At 42.9% G+C, this 6,105-nt stretch overlaps 1 non-coding gene across 1 annotated transcript; it reads left to right on the top strand.

Annotated features, from left to right (window-relative positions):
* The first annotated feature begins 2,456 nt into the window (after window positions 1–2,456).
* LOC126025225 (U6 spliceosomal RNA) lies at window positions 2,457–2,560 on the top strand. The gene has a single exon (XR_007501266.1). It is a non-coding gene; the product is annotated as a U6 spliceosomal RNA (small nuclear RNA).
* Window positions 2,561–6,105: the final 3,545 nt, after the last annotated feature.

Here is a 6,105-nt window from a genome sequence, read left to right on the forward strand (position 1 = left end):
TGAAATAGGTCAGAAGCACAGGGATAGACATAGAATAATTACACTCATTTGTGGAAAACAAAAGAAAGTGATAATATGGTAATAGCATCTAGAGACAATAGAAATGAAGGCCAGAAGGACCGATCCATGGTAGGAAGCTTGTCACAGAGAGCAGGGGGATGCAAGAGGGTAGAGAAGGGACTACTACGACAATGAAAGTTGGAAATAATCCATCTGAACAAGAGTTGGGTGTTGCATGAGATAAAGCAAAATGCATGATGCCCCTTCAGTAACGATATTGTCCTGAACTTTAGGGAAGTTAAATGTGGTCTCACTGGAGAACGGAAGAACGAGGGCTTTATTTGTGCCCGGCGGTGCCCTTGGGTGCATTTTCCCTGTTGCATAAGCTTCATCGCAGCCTTAATTTTACCCTCCAAAGATGTTTTGCATAACAGAATTATAATGTAGTGTCGAAAATAGTGCAGCAAACCGTCGCTTCAAATGCGCTCGGAAGATGAATCATTCCCTTACCATGGGCCACTCTGTTATTTGAAATGATTACTTATTAGGCAGAAGCAATACATAATTAAGCAGCTTGTGACATGCGAAGAAAGAGGAATCAATGGAATACAAACAACAAATGCTGGTTCAGTTCTCCCTGGTAAAGGAGCAGGCTGCAGTCCCTTCTTTTCATTTCCATCCTGAAAGGAAGGGGTGTACACTCTGGCTGCTTTTTCCAGTAGTCAGAGAACAGATCTGGCCAGCAGAACCAAGTAAATGGGCCAAGGCCCATTTCCATCCACTTGGAAGATAAATTCTTTATCAGACCCCCATGGGACACACAGATATTCCTAGGGAAACTATTTATTTCTTCCTTTTTATTTCTTGCATGTGCACGGGTTGTGCGTACATATATTTTTCCTGATATTGAAATAGCTGCCAAAATCACAGTTTTGGGCCAGCCCTGAAGAGGCAAGGGGAATAGACAGGTGTCGGCCATACCTGATGTGCTTACGTTGAGAAGAGTCTTGGATTTCTCTTTCCAAACTTTCTAGCCCAGGACAACCCTGTGAATATTAATGACGTGAAAGAGGGCATCAATCATAGTCCACCCAGAGACAACCGTGCACAGAGTCCCTCTGGCTTCATTAAACCTCCTAGAGATAAAGCATTTGCATTGCAAGTCTGAGGAGCTCTGAGAACTTGTGGGCTAGTTATCTTATCCTGTGTGACCTTGGCATGTGATAGAGTAGGTTTTAAGGGTAGACATGGAAGCTTGCATGCCCAACATCACTCCTATCATCTCCTGCTGTCTCTCCTCAGAGTTCTGGCAATCGAACTTTGAGGAAACTCAGGTGTGGGGAAAAAAAAAAAAACATCAGAGGAAGAACATAGAAAGCAATAGAAAGTACCAGGTAATAAATGGCAGAGCCCAAGAAGATTTAGATTTTAGTATCTGCTCTTCCTGCAGTCCTTGAAGTCTGCGCCAGCCCCACGGAGCTCAAATTCATATTTCTGTCAGAGTGAAACCTCATCTGTTGCCACCTTCCCAGACTCTGTTTACATTCTCTCTCTCCTGCCTTTCTAATGACCAATAAATCTCGGGAATGATTCTGAAACTCACTGACTTCGGGAAAAACTTATATAAGATGGAGTCAAGGCAAGACCGCTCCAGATAAAGAGGCATATTACAGCAGCCTTCTCAGGAACCAGGCCTCTCTCTGTTAACAGCCTTCAGCTTCTAAGAACTGATGAACTCTGAGAGATAGCAGGGACTCCACAGAACAGCATAACAGAACTAAAAACCATACTGCCATCTCTTCTGGACTACAAAATTTCATAAAGCATACCCGTGAAAGACAAAAGTCTTCGATTTCATCTTCTCCTCTGCCATGTCAAGAGAAAATATGGACATTTCACTTTAGCTCTGTTTTGTGTAGTAACCCATACACCCCAAATCCAGTTTCTTCATAACAAAGATTCACCCCACCCCACCCCACTTCTCACAATCCTGTTGGTTATCTGTAATCTTTGCCTTGACCTGACTAACAGTTCTCCTCTCTGTAGTATATTTTAGATCACCACTATGAGAACTTGAGGGGGAGCTAGGCTGGGGCCAGAAGCCCAAGATGGTGGTGTGACTCTGAGAGAAGTGAATCATACCTGTGGCACCATCTAGGAGGTGCAGAGCTCTCACAAGATTGTGATGTCGGTCAATACAATGAAGAGGCATCTACATGAGTACACTTAAACAATGCACTGAAAAGTTATGAGATTAGATTCCAGGTGACCTTGGACTTTAGGGTCCCTACACATCACTATGAAGTATTGTCCCACAGAAACTTCCAGCCACCTTGTGATAACAAACACCCTTGGCTGAAGGAATGAGAACAGTTTCAGGATATGATTTCAGGTGAGACCCATGAACCCTTCTCCATTATCTCGTGGCCTCTGTCCTTCAATAAAGATTAGATTCAGTGCTCGCTTTGGCAGCACATCTACTAAAATTGGAATGATACAGAGATTAGCATGGCCCCTGCACAAGAATGGCATGCAAATTTGTGAAGTGTTCCATATTAAAAAAAAAATAAAATAAAAGATTAGATCCAGCCTGAACATGGAGGCTCATCCCCACCAGGCCCCTCAGTGCTCTCCATTCTCATGTTATGCTCTGAAACTTCAAGTCTAGAATTATTTCAGATACCCAACCTCACTCTCTGGGGTTCAACGACACTGTCTATCCATCCATCTGTCCAGTTACACTCTGGCTTCCTGCTGTGGTGCCCAGCATTGGCTGCCCTCTGACTGGTGAGAATCTCAAGGTTCCTTAGTCCCCCACATACATTCTAGCTCACTAGTCTTATTCTGGGCTCCTTGTCTCTTTCTCAGCAGCAACACCATGGTGGTTCCTTTAACTCCCATTCGACCACCTTCAGAGCTATGGTTTCATTTCACCTCTAATGGACAAGCTGAACCCAGAAATCTGGAGACGTAAAGCTCCCTTCCCATCTCCTTTAAATGGCATCAGTTCTCACATAGTGATGCTCACTGGGGCTGAAAGCAGATTCTCTGAAGCCAATGACAGCTGTCAAAGGGCAAGAAAACTTGCCACCTCAGCACTGCAGGGTTCCCTGGTACAGGGCAGATCCAACTTTCTTTTGTACTTGGCCCCCCACCACTGAGCATGAAACTCAGGAACTCACACATGTAAAGGAGCCTCTCAGCTGCTGATTTCACCCTAACTAGATCTCTCTTCCTCAAGCTATTTTCTTTTTTATTTTGTATCTGTCCAATAAACTTCTTTCTCCATTTCTTGCACTGCAGGTCAAATAGCTCTGCTACAAATTCTTTCCCCTTGTGTTAACAAAATAAATTTGTTTTTTTCTTTTTTATAAAATCTTTATTTAAGTACCATGATTACAAGCATGATTGTAGTTATGTTTCAGTCAAACAGAACACCTCCTTTCACCATTGCAGCATTCCCACTACCAATTCCCTCATCCATCCTCCCCCACCCCTGCCTGTATTCAAGATAGGTATTCTACTTCTCTCTCTCTCATTAACATTGTTATGCTAGTTGTTAGTGTAGTTATCTCCCTAGTAGTATTCACCACTCTTTATAATATGAAGCTCACCACAAACAAAATTAATTTGGGGGGAATCTCTCTTGGTTACTCCACTGGGATTTGAGATAGACCACCTTCAATACCTGAATGAAGACACCACAATCTTTCAGCATGATTATGACCCAGCCTTCCTCATCCTTTTCTATTTAATTTTCAATGGGTGCCAGCAAAGGTGGCATTTAATATCCCTTGTCACCGAACACTGTATGCTTCTTTTCCTTTGCCAAGTTGGATATTTTGTTGGATGGATCTGGAAGTTTTTTATCTATAAATCTCATGCTTATGATTTGCATGGTACTCTCTTTTTCCAGACTCTGAGTTTCCTGGCTCTGTGTGTGTATTAGTTTCAGTGGATAGCTGTATGTGTCTCTGTAGCAGAATGTGTTCAGATTCTGTCATTGTTATTCCATCTGACGAAGTCTAACTTTTCATGCAAACATCTCCATTAAATTATATTTTTGAATTACCACTGATTTGAATTCCTCTTTCTCATTTTATTCTGCTAGTGGCCCCGGTAAGCAAGTCCTGGAGAGAGCAGATGCTGTCCCTCCAGGAAAGATGCTGGAGTCTCCACATACAGGTGACCTGCTCTCAGGAATGAACTGAATTTTTAAGTTCAGACCAGAACCACAATACTTACAAGGACTTGTCACAGAACTGTGGCCCATTCATTTCTCTTCTTTAGTGATCCTGCTCTATAGGTTGTAAATACTAAAATTTGAAGAAGTAAAAGGGTATGGGAAGAAGAGGGAAAGAGAAGAGGGAAGAGAAATCCAGGAGAGAGAATGAAGACATGAGAAAAGAAGAAAGCAATGGCTGATGTTCCTGGAGCCATGGTGGGGGCGTAGCAATGCAGCAGAATCAAGCTGCCATCTCTGGGCATGGAGAAGCCAGGCGAAAGCAGGTCCATCCCTGCCCCCTTTCTAGAGCCAACTTCATAGTCTGCCATTACTGTTGTACGTGTCCATTTCCCCTCCCACTTAACATTTCCCTGTAATTACAAGACTCACTATTCAGTCCAGACACTCAATACAACTGCATTAGCCTTGATAAGTGCCGGTCCTGATAGAACAGGGCTTGTCTGGTCCAGTCAGGGCACTGAGGCCTGTTTTGTAGGACCAGGTAGGCCAAGAGTCTAAGGGGGAACAGTCAAGGCTGAGGGAACAGTCAAGGCTGAGGGAACAGCACTTTTCCGAGAAGGGGTTACTGGTGGTTTGGCAGCAACCAAACCTAACAGTAGTATAGACAATATAAAAATAATCCCATACTGTGGAGTCAGGTATATTATTAGCAGTCACTATTATGGTCTACTTCAGGTCTACTTCGCCTGTTTGTATCTGCTTTCCTCAGAGAGGCTGTGGGGCCTTCCCTCTGCCGCTTCACCAAAATGCCAGGTCTTATGGTCTAACCCTATGAATGCCCCATGTTCCTCGCATTGACACTGCAAACCACTTTATTTTCCTTCATCTTTTTTTAAAGTAGAGATCACACCAGCACTAATGGTTTCCTAATACTGTTTAATAGACATGATTTAAGTGTGTGATGAAAAAGTCCCCACATTGCAAAGATCCATTAAGTTTTACTATCTCCAGGCCTAACACAGAACAGCCAGTATAAAAGAGATGGGCGGGGACAAGGGCTGTGGGTCTCTGTGTGAAACGAAAAACATAAATTTGGGGTTGACAGTTATCTCTACAGTCTAATCTCTAGAGGAAAAGCAATGCAATCATATAAAGTCGAGAATCACGCATGTCCCAGGCTCTGGGCTCCAGATGGCCTTAGGGACAGGCAGCCATGTGGCACCTGCCACATCTTTAACCTCAATCAAAGGGTTATGCAGAAAATGCCTGGAGCAGATGATGAATATTTCACTGGTTTATGTAAAACATATGAGAGTTACTTATGTTTGCAGCCAGAATAAAAGTTAACCCTCTGAATGTTTGGTCACCATATTTTAAAGGTGGGATGTCCTTCATATTAAAGAGCATGAACTATTTACCATAAATTCTGACCATAAAAAGAACAGTGATCCACACACACAGCAGAGGCACCAAAGACACTCACAAATGGACAGGTACTGTACTAAAACTATAGAAATGTTTTATCCTAGAACTTTCTCTACCACAGCAGAAAATGAAAAGCAACTCCCCTCTTATGAACTATGACCTTATGACCTTTAGGCTTTAGTTAATGGCAGTGCTTCCCTCTTCCTGTGCCCCCAAGTCAACAGAAAAGTTAAGAAAAGAGAATCTCCTATCCAAATAGAGGGAGTCCTGGCCTGAAAACCAGCTCAGAAAAGAAACTAAGACTGACGGTTGTCCTGGGCATCTTCTATGCCATGCATTTGTTTTGGTCCCCTGGGATGTACCTGAATAGCTAGCTACACAGATTCAGCAAATAAGATCCTTTCTCTTTAGAATACAGGTTTCTTTTGAAGAAAGAAACAGCTGAAAGCTGAGAGATACTAACCAGGAGAGGAAAATAACTACCATTTGCAGGT

The sequence above is a fragment of the Suncus etruscus genome, chromosome 12 (assembly GCF_024139225.1).
Source record: "Suncus etruscus isolate mSunEtr1 chromosome 12, mSunEtr1.pri.cur, whole genome shotgun sequence".
NCBI classification, from domain to species: Eukaryota; Metazoa; Chordata; class Mammalia; order Eulipotyphla; family Soricidae; genus Suncus; species Suncus etruscus.